Here is a 16,681-nt window from a genome sequence, read left to right on the forward strand (position 1 = left end):
CTATCTATAGCCTCCTGACCCCCGACTTCTCTTCGCCAGGAATGAACCCCTCGGGGCTCAATATGCATCCATCTTTTTATTGGTTCCACATTCTCAGAGAGACAAAGGACCCCGTTTAGGATCAAATATTGGTGACACTGCTCTCCAGCGAATTACTCAATCTGAGGGAGGTCACAGTAATCTCCTGGCCTGGGATCCCCAGAGTGGGGCTGATGTCTGAAGTGAGGACCATCTTGGGCTCTATCCCTCTCCTGTGGCACCTGATTTAACTCTGGGTGGCTATGGGCCCATTGTTCTGCAGTACACCTGTCAGAACAGATGATGGGACCAGCTAGCTTTGAATAAGCCCCTTTGACCAACCTGTCAGAACAAAGTCTGCTGGTGTGTGTGTGTGTGTGTGTGTGCGTGCACTCTTAATACTGGGGGTTGAACCTGTTATGGCTTAGATGTGGTGTCCCCCAGAAAGTCATGTGTGGGATGATGCAAGGTTTGGAGGAGAAATGATTGAACTCTAGCATTAACCTAACCAGCAAATTAGTCTCTGATGGGATTAACTTGGTGGTGGCTGGGGGCAGGTGGGGTGTGGCTGGAGGAAGTGGTTCATTGGGGGCGTGGCTATGGGGTATATATTTTGTATCTAGAGAGGGGAATCTCTCTCCCCCTCCCTCCCTCCCTCCCTCTCCCCCTCCCCCTCCTCTCTCCATTCTTCCCTCCTCCTCCCCTGTCTCTCTCCTTCCTGATCATGTGAGGTGCTTTCTTCTGCCATGATGTTCTGCCTCACCTCAAGCATCTAGGAATGGAGCCAGCCTTCTATGGACTAAGACCTCTGAAACCGTGAGCTATCAAATTTTCTTTCCTCCTCTACAGTTGTTCTGGTCAGGTCTTTGAGTGGCAGAAGCAAAAAAGCTGATTAAAACAGGATCCCGGTGTGCTTTACCACCTAGCTATATCTACCTCTTGTCCATTTTTTTTTCCAATTTTTATTTATTTATTTATTTTTTAATATCTTTAGTATTTAGTTGTAGATGGACAATACCTTTATTTATCTTTATGGGGTGCTGAGGCTCGAACCCAGTGCCTCACACATGCTAGGCAAGTGCTCTACCACTGAGCCACAACCCCAGCCCCTTACTTGTTATTTTTAATGTTTTATGTTGAGACAGGTTCTTGCTAATTTGCGGATGCTGGCCTGGGACTTGGGATCTGCCTGCCTCGGCCTCCTGAGTCACTGGGATGACAGGTGTGCGTGCTGTTCTTTAATGTCCCATGTTTTCTTCTCTCTCATCCCCGCCTCCTCTTGCAGCTTTTTCTCCTCACTATAGCCACAAAAGTGCTCAGAATTTCAGTGACAGAATGGCCCTCTCATTCAGAGATAGCACTTCCAGTGGCCTGGGACACTTTCTAATTTCTAAGGACATTCAGGGTAGGGCTGGGGATATAGCTCAGTTGGTGGAGTGCTTCCCTCACACGCACAAGGCCCCAGCACCACACACACACACACACACTCACACTCACACACTCACACTCACACACAGTTCAAGGTAGTAATCTATGACTCCTTAGTAAAACACAGCCAAGCTGGGAGTGCTTGTGTATGGGTGGGGGGCTATTTCAAAGTCCCCTGTGGTCTCTTGGAGTGGTCCACTGGCCAGGGTTGAACTGGCTCTCTCATGGGTCTTACATGTTTTCCCACCAGTTCTCCCTTCCTTCCTTCCTTTTCTTTCCTTCTCCCTCCTTCCTTCCTTACTTTTTTTTTTTTAAATGGGGAATTGAACCCAAGGATCCTTAACCACTGAGCCACATCCCCATCCTTTTTTTTTTTCTTGAGACAGGTTCTCGCTAAGTTGCTTAGAGCCTAGCTAAGTTGCTAAGGCTGGCTTTGAACTAGAAATCTTTCTGCCTCAGCCTCCTGAGCTCCTGGGGTTACAGGTGTGAGCCACTCCATCCAGCCCCAGGTGGTCTTGCGATGTCTGTAACATCAGGAATAATGGATGGATCCCCAGTTGTCATTGACCTTGGAGTGCTAGGCTACTCCCATTGTATTGACTCCAATCCCAACACGCTAACTTCCCGGAGCCTAAAACAGCAGGTCTAAGAGTGAAGGGGAGGGAAAAGAGGCACCGAGAGAGGCCTGTGGAAAGGGAGAACGTGGCACAGATGCATGAAAGAAGAAAATGGGGGTCCCTCAGCTGATTGGGCCTGACGGACTCCATCCTGGCGCTCTCTGACTCCATTCCAAGGCTTCAGTGCTTTTTCTCTGAGCCACTTCCTCTTGCAATTATCTGCATTCCAGGAATAGGCCTGATGGATAAGCATCACTCTGACAAAGGACTGAAACTACTTCAAAGCAACAGCCTGGAAGCACAGTTCAACCCACCATAGACATGATGAGACATCTCCCGGAGCCTGAGCAGTGATGCCATATCAGAGCCGAGGTTGCCCCCTGAGCAGGAGTAATCTTCTCGTGATCAGAACAGAACCATCCCTCCAGCCATGGTGACCTTTCCAGAGCCATACAGAACCAGTCCTGAGATAATGATCAACCAGAATGACCTGACCAGGACGACCTCCCCAGCAGCTATGCAAACCTCCTTCATTGCCCTTTTCTGTAAAACCACAAAGTTTCTGTCAGTCCCTGGAAGACAGATCTTTGGTCACTGTGCCCCAGTGTCGGTTTGTCCCAGTGTGGCTGTGTTGAAAAACTCCTTTCCTGGGCTGAGCTGGGGATGTCCTTCCATGGTAGAGCACTTGCCTGGTATGTTGCAAAGCCCTGGGTCCCATGGAGAGAGAGAGAGAATGCTCCAGAGCCAGTTCTCCCTTTCTCACCCTTCACCACGATTCATCTCTTTGATTGGCATATAGGGACAAGTGGCCAAGTTTGTCTCTTGGCACCCCCAGGGCCAGTGTCTTTGCCCAAGGACACTAGTAACAGTGCTCGATTTCAGCCATGCTGTCTCTGTGACAGAGTCGGCTTTCACACCACTGTTTGTAGAATTGATTTTGGTTGACAATGGCATCCTGAGAACTCACCCCTTAGTCCCTTCTGCAGGTGGCCTCCCGGTTCTATGCCTCTCCATTCTTGGGCTGGGGCCTGTAGGCGATTCCAGCATGGAGGGAACATACTGGGTAGGTCCTCCTGCCTGGCGCAGCAGGGTGATCCCTGAACCTTGTGAGCTTCAAGTTTTCCTTCAGATCTTAACAGCTGACTAAAATCATCTTGATGTGCTTCTGCTGTTTCCACATTTCCTAAAAACAAACACAGAGTACAGCAGTGTGGTACACTGGGCGTGGTGGCACACCCTTGTAATCCCAGTGACTCAAGAGGCTAAGGCAGGAGGATCACAAGTTCAAGACCGGCCTGGGTGATTTAGCAAGATCCTTTTTAAATAAAATTTAAACCAGGGTTTAATCCCTAGTACCAGAAAACAAAAGCAAAGTACAGCATTGTTAGATGCCACCCTGAGCTGCTTATGGCCGACTCTGCCTCAACTGGTGGCGGCATGAGTGAGGGGATTTCAGGAGAGCACAAGAATTCTGGAGCCTGATGAATGTGGGTTTGCAATCTGGGTCTTCTAACCAGCTGTCCATCTCTGGGAAAGACTGAACCTGTCTAGGCTGGTTTTTTTTTTTTTTTTTTGGTCCCAGGGATTGAACTCAGGGGCACTTGACCACTGAGCCACATCCCCAGACCTTTTTTTTTTTTTTTTGTGTTTTACTTAGAGACAGAGTCTCACTGAGTTACTTAATGCCTTGCCATTGCTGAGGCTGGCTTTCACAATCCTCCTGTCTCAGCCTCCCGAGCCTCTGGGATTACAGGCGTGCACCAACATGCCTGGCTCTAGATTGTTTTTGTAGCAGAGGATGGAGCTTATGACAGAGTTGTGGAGCAGGATGGGTACAGGCCAGGAATGGGTTCTTGTTCCTGGGTGTTGAAGAATAAAATACCTGTGGTGTGGAACCAAGGCAAGTGTAGAGCACAAGTTTTATTAAGAAAAAGATAGAGATAGATTTTTCCAGAGAGAAGGGGATGGGTGTCCATAGGAGGGGGTGAGATTGCTTCCCTATAGGCCCCAGAACCCCTCTTTATAATCATTCCCTTCTTTTTCTTCCCCGTGTGCGTGACTGGGAGCAGGAGTGCAAAGGTTCACTGTTAGCAGCGCTCTGATAACCAGTGGTCTCTCTTGATCCCCATCATTCATTACCTACACTGATTGCCTGACCTTTGCCCCTGCCTCAGTTTTCTGGGGAATGTGACATAACCTGTCCACTTAGGCCAGGGCTGCAGGCAAATTGCTTTTTGGCAAAGAAAGCATGTGGGGGTCAGCACCGTGGGCCCATTTTACAGAATTATTCTCTTCATGTTCCCACAATTTACATCTGCCTGTCCCCTAACACAGGCAGCTCATAAGGGACCATTAAGAAATGCTTGTGTCTAGATGGGTGCTGTGCTGCACTCCTATAATCCCAGCGCCTCCAGAAGCTGAGGTGGGAGGATTGCAAGTTCAAAGCCAGCCTCCTGGGTTCAATCCCCAGTACCAAACAAAAGTAAAATAAAGGTTATTTCTTTTTTTTTTTTTTTGTCCTCATTTCTCTCCTGAGCCAATTCTTTCTGAATTCATGGGCCAAGGGACTTTCTTACCTGCCTATCTTCCCCAGAAGCAGAGATTCATGCATTTATTGAGCACGGATCCCAGGCAGGTCACAGAGCCTCACCACCATAACAAAAGAAGAACTGGTAGCTCCTTTGTGGACAACCAGGAGTGATATCAGATAGCACTGGTGGGCAGATGGTAGAAAGGAGAGCAATTTAGTGGAACAAACACACCGACAAGTCTTTCGCTTAAAGAAAAGAGACACAGGGGCTCGAGTTGTGGCTCAGTAGTAGAGTGCTTGCCTCACATGTGTGAGGCACTGGGTTCAATTCTCAGCACCACATATAAATAAATGAATAAAATAAAGGTCCGTGAACACTAAAAAGTATTTTTAAAAAAGAGACACAGGTCTGGGGCTGGGGCTCAGTGGCAAAGCACTTGCCTAATACATGTGAGGCGCACTGGGTTTGATCCTCAGCACCACATAAAAATGAATACAGGTATTGTGTCCGCCTATAACTAAAAATATTAAAAGAAAAATAAGGAAAGAAAGAAAAGAAAAGAGCATTGGCTGATCCCCTAAGTGGAGAGTTAGTGAAAGGGCTGTTTGCAGGGCGGGTGGCAGGGGGGGGGGTAGGTTTAGGAATGTTCATCAGCTTTAGGTTCATTTCTAAGGGTGTGATTCCCTGTTCCTTGAACTCTGAGGTAGGCCTGCTCAGTGGGCCTTCAGGAGCGAAGATTAGCTTCTCATATCCTGCTGCGTTCTTTCTTTTTCTTTTCTTTTTATTTTTTTTGTGGTTGAACCCAGGGCCTTGTGCATGCTGCACTCTACCAGCTGAGCTGTGTCCCCTGCCCCCTGATGCATTGTTATACACATCTCCGCCTGCAGTTAAGAGAACGCAAACCACAGTGAGTGAAATGTCAAGGGCCCTGAGAATTTGCTCTTTTGGTGGATCCTCAACAGTTTTTAATCCTTTCTGTTGTTTGTCCTCGTCGTCATGGCAACAGCATCCTGGCCCTAATGAGGCACCTGGGCTCTGAAGCTCATTTAAAGGGATGGCTAAGGCACATACCAAGCTTTCATTTATTAACTAATTTTTGCAGTACTGAGGATTGAGCCCAGGGGTGCTCTGCCACTGCATTACATCCCCAGCCCTTTTTATTTTTTGAGACAGAGTATTGCTAAGTTGCCCAGGTGGGCCTTGAACTTGCCATCCAGATGGAATTTTAGAGGTAAAAATGGCCCAAAAGCTAAAGCATTGAGCATGCAATTATTCCTTTACCTTCTCTGCCCACCCTGGCCTGCACTTGCACTTGGAGGGAAATTCAGCAGGAGGCTGCCTTAGAAATTGGGTCAAGGGACAGAGACGAAAGGCTGTTTTGTTCCACTGTGGCATATTGATGTTGTGAGCATTCCCTTCCTGGACTCACACCCTACACAACGTTCCTGCTTCTGAGGGCTCCTGACAGAGGTGACCCCCTCCCCCTCCCCTTTGTATTTGAACTTGGCCCTTCTTTCTGCCTCACTGTCTTCCCCATCTCCACATTCCATTTTCCAAACCACAGATAAGACTTTGCATCCCCAGGTTGTGCTGAGTCCTGTTTGGTGTCCTTGAACTTCATCCCTGATGTGGTATAACCAAGTAGGCAGGCTTCTAAGGATCAGCCATAGGCCACTCCCTCCCTGCTCTTTCACCCCAAGAATCATTTCTGTTTTTTTGGCCTCGTGGAACTTCATTGATTTGTTCTTTTTAAAAAATATTTTTAGTTGTAGAGGGACACAATACCTTTATTTTGGTTTATTTAGTATTTTTTTATGTGGTGCTGGGGATCGAACCCAGTGCCTCATGCATGCTAGACAAGTGCTCTACCACTGAGCCACAATCCCAGCCCTAACTTGTTCTTTATATAAACACAAATTAAATATGTGGAAGAAATGTTAATGCTTTGGGGAGGATTAAGACTGACTAGAGCCCTTAGGAATGGAGTTTCCTATCCATGGAGGTGTAAGACAGACTGGGTGGGCTAGAGATGTGGCTCAGTGGAAGAGCACTTACCTGGCAGGTGTGAAACCCTGGGTTCAATTCTCAGTACTAGAAAAAAATTTAAAGGGAAAAAAAAAAAAGGAGGCTGGTAGGCCACCCTGATGGGCTGTCCCCCTTTACTTCTCTCAAATCACTTCATTATTTTTCAAAGTGACACATGGTCATTATGAAGAATTAAAGCAGGACAGAAAATGAAGAAGACATTATCTCAGATGCTGCCATCTGGACAGAAATATGTCTCCTGGTAGATTCATAGACTTTTCTTAGACCTAGAGAGATGGCAGTAAGAGGGAATGATAGGCAGTCAGTGGCTTTGAAATCCTTCTGGATCACGGATCTCTGGCTATAGCTAGACCTCAGATTTCTTTTATTAGAACATGGCACGTGCGTTCACTCACACACACACACACACACACACACACACTCACATGTACACACATTCACAAACCCAACTTTGTACACAGTTTCAGGGGATTCATGAGAAGCCTCTGCCACAAGAATCATTGGTGATATTTGTGTATCCATGGGCAGGTACATTTAATTTCATAATGGAAACATTTCAGCAGCAGAAGATAAAACATGCATGCAATATTTTGACACATACCATACCCCCCCCCCCAACACACACACACTCAAACTATTAAACTGAGCAAAACTAGCTCCTGTGACTTTTTCCATGAATATATATTTATTTGTTACTTGTTATGTGCCCAGTTATCAGCTGGCACTTTCTCTCCAGAAAGGCAAAAGCTTTAAAAATTTGAAAGAAGAAAAAACTTCCATTTGAGAAATTTCTACTGGCTATTTTTTAGTTTCCTTTTCCATGGATTAAAAACAGATCAGCACTAAAATACTGGGGCAGAGCAGTGTGGTAAGAGGAAAAGAACATGTTTGGATCCCAACTTTACCAGTCCCTCAAACTTGGCAAGTTACTGAACTTTCCTGAGCCTCAATTTCCTCACCAGTAAAATAGGAGTAATGACATTTTGGTGTCTATCACCATTAAATGGGATACAATAGTGCTTTGATATGCTCAATAAATAAATGCTTGCAGTGGTTGTTAAAATGATCATTATTCTATGCAGTCTTTAGACCATGGTATACAGTAAATGCTTCATTAATGTTAACTCCCTTAAAAAGCAGGGTTGTACCAGGTGCAGTGGCTCATGCCTGTAATCCCAGAGGCTCATGAGACTGAGGCAAGAAGATCGAGAGTTCAAAGCCAGCCTCAGCAACAGCAAAGTGCTAAGCAACTCAGTGAGACCCTGTCTCTAAATAAAATACAAAATAGGGCTGGGGATGTGGCTCAATGGTCGAGTGTTCAATCCCTGGTAACCACCCCCCCCCCCAAAAAAAAAAGGCAAGGTCAGTGCAGTATTCTGTGGTCACCATGGTAGGTGAAGGCTGTTGGGCTAGTTGGTAAGTTACTGCAGGATGAGAATTTCTCTTAGTCTGTTTTCTGTTGCTAATGAGACAAGCCATAGAGTGGATAAGGTTATAAAGAAAAAAGGTTAATTTGGGCAGCTGATTCTAGAGGTGCGTGGTCATGCCTCTGGTGCTAGCCTTCTTGCTGGTGGAGTCCCTAGGTGGCATGGGGCCTCACAAAACCCTGGACAGGGAGCATGTGGATGTGGCTTCTGTCTCAGCTGAGACAGGAGAGGAGAAATAAAAGGTAGAGAAAAGACAAAAGGAGGGAAAAGGAGGGAAAAGGAGACTGCAGCTTTCTTCTGAAAGCCTTGACCTTCCTTGACCTTGGCCTTCACTTGGGGGCCAATATGCCTCCCAGGCCTATAATTCCCCAAGCCGGTTTTTCTTTTCACTCTCAAATTTCTGGGAAATCTGTTCATCTTTACTCACAATCTTGAAGTCACTAGAAATTCACTTACTTAGGAAAATTGCCCTGTGCCATGTACGAATTTTGAGAATAGACTGAGCAAAGGGAGAGGTGATGGTTTAAGGAACCTTCACAGCGGGTACACTGCAAACATTATCTATGGATCAGACATTATCTATGGGGACAGTGTCAAAGATCCTGAGAACAGTCAGACCACCAGAACATCTTGTCATCACCAACTGATGTCCTCTCTAGAGACCTTCAACACCATCCCTCACAATGTTTCCTTTAAAAAAAGGAGGACTGAGCAGGGCAATGTGGCAGAGACCTGGGATCCTAGTGGCTCAGAAGGCTGAGGCAGGAGGATGGCAGGTTCAAAGCCAGCCTCTGTAATTTAGCAAGACCTTTAGCAACTTAGTAAGACTCTGTCTCAAAATAAAATATAAAAAGGGCCAGGGATGTGGCTCAGTGGTTAAGCGCCCCTGGGTTCAATCCCCAGGACCCATAAATAAATAAATAAATAAATTACATGCATATGTAAAGGAGGACTTGAGACTTCCAAGACGTGTCTCGCTCTCAGACAGCCCATGTCTACCCTTGAATGTGTACTCCTTGCTTTCCAGAATAAATCTCTTCTTATGCCTCTGACACATCTTGCAGGGTTTTTTTTTTTTGGGGGGGTGGGTACTGAGGATAGAACTCAGGGACACTCGACCACTGAGCCACATCCCCAGCTCTAGTTTGTATTTTGTTTAGAGACAGGGTCTCACTGAGTTGCTAAGCACCTTGCCTTTGCAGAGGCTAGCTTCGAACTCTGTGATCCTCATACCTCAGCCTCCCGAGCCACTGGGATGACAGGCATGCACCACCGTGCCCGCACGAAGGGATTCTTGACATATACATGTTGTAGGAAAAAACTGCAGCCAGGCATGGTGGCACATGCTTGTCATCCTGGGGGCTCCAGAGCCTGAGACAGGAGGATTCAGGAGGATCACCAGTTCAAAGCCAGCCTCGGCAAAGGTGAGGTGCTAATCAACTCTCTAAATAAAATACAAAATAGGGCTTGGGAGGGCTGGGGATTTGACTCAGTAGAGTGTTTGCCTCAAATGCACAAGGCCCTGAGTTCAATCCCTAGTACCCCCCCCCCCCAAAAAAAAATCCTGTTGTCCTGACTCCCCTCTCCTCCAAACCCCAGGGACCTCCTCAGACTCCCTCCAATGACAAAGGCACCAGTATTCAGTCACAGGAGGGGAGCTGCATCCTGATGACCTCAGTTTAGAGAACCAAATGACCTCTGAACACCATGGTTTAAGTTTCCACCCCTCCTTAACATGAAACAGCGGAGATAACAGTTCAACAAGAGTTTTTGTTGGGGACGAACTACATTCAAACCATGGCAGAAGGGCCAGGTGTGGTGGCACACGCCTGTCATGCCAGCGACTTGGGAGGCTGAGGCAGGAGGGCTCAATTTTTTCTTTTTTTTTCCTGTCTGGGTTCAATCATCAGCACCAGGGAGGAAAAAAATGTCGTTTTGTTCTGAGTCATTAGGAATCCGAAAGGGAAAGCACACAAACAGCCCCACCCAGCAGATGGGACCCTAGGAATAGGGCAAAGTTCAAAGTTGTGCAGCAATCACCACACACAGAAGTTCTCTATTTATATTTCATACGATTTATCCCCAATATATATTTTTGACTAATGATAGTTGGCACATCCTACATTATTAGTAAAATTTAGGTTTATATTTCTAGAAATATCCAAAAAGGAAATAGCACAAATTGCTCTTGGCCTTGTATTGTAGGAAGAAGTAATAATGATAGCCGTTTCTTACAAATAAGCAGCAAGGGCTTTTTAAAATGGGAATAGCATTGATTTTGTTCAGCACTTTAAGAATTTAGTTTCTGAGCCAGGCGCCGTGGCGCATGCCTGTAATCCCAGCACTTCAGGAGGCTAAGGCAGGAGGATTGCGAGTTCAAAACCATCTTCAGCAAAAGGGAGGTGCTAAGCAACTCAGTGATACCCTATCTCTAAATGAAATACAAAATAGGGCTGGGGATGTGGCTCAGTGATCGAGTGCCCCCCGAGTACCAAAAAGAAAAAAAAATAAAAAAGAATTGAGTTTCTGGCCAGGCACAGTAACTCATGTCTGTAGTTCTAGTGATTCTGGAGGCTCAGGCAGGAGGATTACAAGTTTGAGGCCAGCCTTAGCAGCTTGGTGGGACCCTATCTCAAAAATTTTAAAAGGGCTTGGGGTATAGCTCAGTGGCAAAGTGCCCCTAGGTTCAATTCCCAGTGTCACCGAAAGCTTGGTTCTTGTCCCTGATGCCAATCCAATAATGAGGACATGGTTTTGACAAAAAGGAAAAAGAAGGTTTATTGTTTTGCTAGCAAAGGAGAACTCTCATACCAGAGGCTGTGATTCTGCCCATCAGCAGGAACAGGGGGCTTTTAAAGAGGTGACTCAAAGGCTACCTTCCACTTGTTCTCTGTTGGAGTTGTCATTCACCTGTTAATTTGAGAGATAGTCATTTCTGAGATCTTCTGGTACCATCCCCAAAGTCTAGATTACTGAATTTTTATAGTGAGTGTGTTCTAAGGACAGATAACTCTGCCCAGGATGGGGAAGAAAGGTAATCTGTTTCCCCTGAGATTATGGATGGGAGAAATTAGGGAGGAGCAGGGAGAGAGGAATAGAAAGAAACATGTCCATCAAAATTAAGTTGCTGTGGCAGAGCAGCAAGGGCTATTTATAGTCAAAGCATAAAGTGGACCATGGTTACTTTTCCACACTGTCAATTTCTACATTCTATTTCTATGGAAAATTGGGTGTCTCTTCCTGGTGAAAGAGGGTAAAGTTGGGGGAAGTAACCCAAAGTCCTATCAGGTGGATTCTCTATTTATTCTCTATCAGGTGGGGCATGGACAGTTCAGGGCATTCAGCATCAGAACAGCCCAGAGGTCCACAGTGGCAGATGGCAGGTGTCTGGACAAGGCATACATAGGGCAGGTATCAATAAACAAGATAGCAAAGCATTACTTTTTTTTTTTTTGGTAAACAATTAGCACAAAAGCAATTAGTATTTCAGCCAGTCCGTGAAAACCAGAAAGACAGTAACTCATAATTATATCAGTGAAAAATAGATCAATTTTATCCATATGGAAGCTTAGGAAGATTTGTAGGTCTATGAGAGCAGGCTCAAATTAACTCAGGACAAACTTGCAATTCTAGAGTCCTTTGTGGATCATTATTAATAGGCACTCCCACACAAGAATCCTTCCTTTGTAGACTCTAGCTTTATTTATTTCGGGTTAGATTGACACAAGAGTACATCTTAAGTTACATTGTAGTTTTTCATTTTAAATGTCCATGTAGGACTGTGCTTAGGCTATACTATCCTGCCAGGTGTTTAAGACCAAGTTGGTCAAAACTGACCTTGTTCCTATCTACTCTTAATAGTCAGCTGAAATTCCTTAGAGATCACTCTTGTGGTTGTATGTGAATCCTCTTTAGCTTTCTGCTACCAGGGGTGCCATCTGCCAGGATGGGTCAGAGTCCTGATGACCATATGTGGCTTCTCTTGGAAGCATCAGGGACAATTCTGTCTCCAGTGACCCTCCTCTTTGCAGAATGTGCATTGGTTAGTTTCCTGTTATCTAGGGTCCTCTCAATCTCCCTGATCAGCAGATTGGGTATCTCATCAGAATTTCAGGGCCCAGAGAGGGGTCCCGTCATTCTCTGCATCCTGGCTGACCTTAGAGGAAAAGGGCCAAAATGTTGGATGCTTTTTCTTGGCCCTTTTACTTCCTTGACTTTGGTCTTCGAGTTTTTGGTTTTAAACTCCCAGCAAGCCAGTTTCACCAATCTTAAAGAGGGGGTAACAGGGGCTGGGGATTTGGCTCAGCTGGTAGAGTGCTTGCCTTGCATACACAAGGACCTGGGCTTAATCCCCAGCAACTAAAAAAAAAAAAAAAAAAAAAAAAAAAGAGAGAGGAAGTAAAAGGTTATAACTTCAATTTCTATAATTTTACAGTTGCCCCTTTCATAATTGGGGTTAGTATTAGTACTGGAAGTCAGCATTATATAATATCTGTTCTGTAGGTGATGGCTTATAATCTCAAATTAACCCAGGTTGTTTTTTCAGAAGTAGTACCTCTGCAAAACACTAATGGGCACTGCAAATTGGTATAGCCAATATGGAAAGCAGTATGGATTTTTTTTGTAGATGGACACAATACCTTTATTTTATATATATATTTAATGCGGTGCTGAGGATTGAACCTAGTGCCTCACACATGCTAGGCAAGCGCTCTACCACTGAGCTACAGCCCCAAAAGTGGTATGGAGATTCCTTGGAAAACTGGGAATGGAACCACCATTTAACCCAGCTATCCCTCTCCTCAGTCTATACCCAAAGGACTTAAAAACAGCACACTACAGGGACACAGACACATCAATGTTTATAGCAGCACAATTCACAATAGCTAAACTGTGGAACCAACCTAGATGCCCTTCAGTAGATGAAAGGATAAAGTAAATGTGGTATATATACACAATGGAATATTACTCAGCAATAAAAGAGAATAAAATCATGCCATTTGCAGGTAAATGGATGGAGTTGGAGAATATAATGCTAAATGAAGTTAGCCAATCCCAAAAAACCAAATGCTGAATGTTTTCTCTGGTATAAGGAGGTTGATTCATAGTGTGGTTGGGAGGGGGAGCCTGGGAGGAATGGAGGAACTCTAGTTATGGTAAAGGGGAGGGAGGGAAAGGGAGGGGGGGCATGGTGGTAGGAAAAGCAGTGGAATGAGATAGACATAATTACCCTAAGTACATGTACGAAGACACGAATGGTGTGACTACTTTGTGTACAACCAGAGATATGAAAAATTGTGCTATATATGTGTAATATGAATCAAATGCATTCTATTGCCATATATAACAAATTAGAATAAATTAAAGAAACACAGGTAACAGTTATAAAGTTTACAAGGAAAATACAAAATGAAATTAACAGAGCAAAAAAATCAGTTTAATAGCTATGAACCACGAAAAATGATTTTTATAATCTTAAACCTTTACTTACTTATATATTATACCCCCTGTTTGAGGTCACAGTCATCTTTACAACAAAAATCAATCTTTTGAACACAACTTTAAATGAGCTGAAGTCTAGCCTATTTTGGAGCCATTCTAACATGGAGTGAGGTGGGAGGCAGAGCCTTATCTCAGATAAGGTGGAGGCTCTTCACAGATAGTACAATACAACATTACATCTGGAACATGAATCAAAGTTAGGCTAAGAGAGCTTTTAACTTTCTTTTTGTGGAAAAAGTGGCAGAATGATTCCATGTTGCACAATGTCACCTTTAAAGAGATCAGACTCTCCTTATTATCTTTCAAAAACTCATTTAAATTCCAATTGCAGTGTGGAGAGTACCACAAATTTGCATCTATAGCTTACTGAAAACAGGTTACTTTATTCAGCTATAAAACATCAAATGACATGAATATATGCCAACCAAATTTGTTATTTCTATACAAATCTGAGACTATTGCTACAGATAATTTTAGTTTGGAGAACAAGCTTGGTAAAGTGGTCTCCTAAGCTTTACATTTAACTAAGTTTAACTTTAAAAGTACAATTTAGAATCCAGAGTGTACAGTAGCAATAATCACAGGTCTGCATGGGTTAGAGTACTAGCAGAAATCAAAGGATCACCTTAAATCTCTTCTACATTCAGGAAACAGTGTTAAGGATCAGAAATTGACTTTGTCAAAGCAAACAACACAGGTCTTCAAGTGACAGTGTGGCCCTTGTATGTCAGATACAATGTACAAAAGAGAGTACTTATTGGTTATCTTGTCAGTAATCTTACATAAAATTTCATTTTATAAACTTTTATATAACACTTATGTAAGACTTAGATATAGTTTTCAAATGCATACATATACCTAGTCACATATATTTAGGGTATCAACTATATTTTGTTATAACCTAAGTAACAGTTATTTGTTTAACTAGTTACAAAGTAATCACTTATGACTTTAATATATGACATGCCTGTAATCCCAGCGGTTTGGGAGGCCGAGGCAGGAGGATTGCAAGTTCAAAGCCAGCCTCAGCAAAAAGCGAGGTACTAAGCAACTCAGTGAGACCCTGTCTCTAAATAAAATACAAAATAGGGCTGGGGATGTGGCTCAATGGTCAAGGGCCCCTGAGTTCAATCCCCGGTACCCCAAAAAACAAACAAAACAAACAACAAAACAAACAAACAAACAAAACAAAAAAAAAAAAAAAAAAAAAAAACAAAAAACAGGAGAGAATCACTGAAGCCAGGGCTGACATATGGGAAACTTTAAAACAGACACACCTGCAGGTACAAATTTCTTCCACTTACTTGACTTTGGACATACCAACTCCAACAGCAAGATTGTATAATAATCCAGAAAGCTATTCAAAAGCCAGATGGTTACAGTAAAACATTATCTTAGACAGGCTTATCCTGTAGGTGGTCCTTTCTTCAACTCACTTTACCTCTGACAGACCAACTCCAGTTGTAAGACTGTTCAAAAAAGAAAAACAGAGAGACCACCACAGAGAGGACCCCCAAACCATGGCTGACAGATGGGATAAGTGCAGTATTGGCTATGTTTTAAAAGGAGGTAATAACAGATATAAACAAAACGAAAACACAGTCAACCGGAGGGAGTTCCCAAACCCAAGGCCAACAAACAGATGAGAACCTAGAATAGATCTGAAGGGAGTAAATATCCTGCTTAACCAGGACTCCTACACCAGTGGTGCCACAGGTGTCCCCACAAACAGGGACCAGATGTTCCCATGAAGAGGAAACAGGTGTGTAAAATCAAAGGTCTTGGCGTGCACATGGGGGACTTACCAGATGGCCAAGGGTGTTGTGACTTTACTGAGTTCAGTTTCCTTTTTCTCAAAGTGGACCACAATGGGAGAGAAAGCAGAAGTTCTCCGAAGCCAAAGGAGCTTTGGCAGCTGCTGGGAGGGTCCCTCAGTCCCTCCCTTTGCTCACAGGAACTGCTCCTCTGGTTCAACCCATAGCAAACTCACCCATCTCCTAACGCTCTAGCAGTTGGCTCTCAACAAGTTCGTTAGCATCTTGCATCCCAGCATGAAAGTGGGGTTCTTTGGAGAGCCAGGCATGAAAGTGGGGTTCTTTGGAGAGCCAGGTCTGCCCAAGAAAGCTGGAGTGGGGGCTGCTCTTGGGTCCCATCTAGGGTGCCAAATTTGTTACCTTGTCCCTGATGCCAATCTAATAATGAGGACATGATTTTGAGAAAAAGGAAAAATAAGTTTTATTACTTTGCTAGCAAAGGAGAAACACAGAGGACTCCCATCCTAGAGGCTGTGATTCTGCCCATCAGCAAGAACGGAGGCTTTTAAAGAGGTGACTAGAAGGCTACATTCACGTGTTCTCTGTTGGAGTTGTCATTCACTTGCTAATTTGGGGATAGTCATTTCTTTTCTGAGATCTTCTGGTGCCATCCCCCAAATCTGGATTACTTAGGTTCTATGTTGTGTGTGTACTCAAGGACAGGTAAATCTGCCTAAAATGGGAAAGAAAAGTAATCCTGTTTCCCCTGAGATTAGAGAAGGGGAGAAATTAGGGAGGGCAGGAAGAGAGGAAGAGAAAGAAACATGTCCATTTAAAAAATAAGTTGCAGTGGCCAAGCAGCAAGGGCTATAGTCAAAGCATAAAGTGGACCATTGTTACACCAGCACCATAATAAAAAAAAAAATTTAGTTTTTTGCTTTAAACACTTCTAGGGATATTGCATCTGGTTGTCCAATAAAGGTAATTAATAATGCAGGGTTATTAATAGATATATATGTGCACACGCGCGTGCGCGCACACACACACACACACACACACAGGGGAACCCAGGAACACTCTTTCCCTAAGCTACACCTCCAGTCCATTTTATGTTTCAGAAGTTACCCAAGGTCTCTAAGTTTTCTAGGCTGACCTTGATCTTGTGATCCTCCTGCTTCAACCTCCTAAGTCTCAGGGAGTATAGGTATGCGCTCCTATGCGAGGTGAAACAACTACTTTTTATGTCTACCTGTTTAATATGCCTCAAGTCAGGTTTCTTTTTAAATTTTTTTTTTATTGCTGCCTTTAATTATACATAATAGTGAGATTGGTCATGCTGCCTTCTTACATGCACATAA

At 44.1% G+C, this 16,681-nt stretch overlaps 1 long non-coding RNA gene across 2 annotated transcripts; it reads right to left on the minus strand.

Moving 5' to 3' along the window:
- Positions 1-716: 716 nt before the first annotated feature.
- Positions 717-15,433, minus strand: LOC114104260 (uncharacterized). Of its 2 annotated transcripts, none has more exons than XR_003584814.2 (3): positions 15,375-15,433; positions 4,640-4,776; positions 717-3,246 (listed from the first exon to the last, which is right to left on the minus strand). It is a non-coding gene; the product is annotated as an uncharacterized lncRNA (long non-coding RNA). The 2 variants fall into 2 exon arrangements; XR_003584813.2 differs by lacking the exon at positions 15,375-15,433 and adding an exon at positions 14,874-15,119.
- Between the last annotated feature and the right edge of the window lie 1,248 nt (positions 15,434-16,681).

This window comes from Marmota flaviventris, chromosome 17 (genome assembly GCF_047511675.1).
Source record: "Marmota flaviventris isolate mMarFla1 chromosome 17, mMarFla1.hap1, whole genome shotgun sequence".
In the NCBI taxonomy this organism is placed as follows: domain Eukaryota; kingdom Metazoa; phylum Chordata; class Mammalia; order Rodentia; family Sciuridae; genus Marmota; species Marmota flaviventris.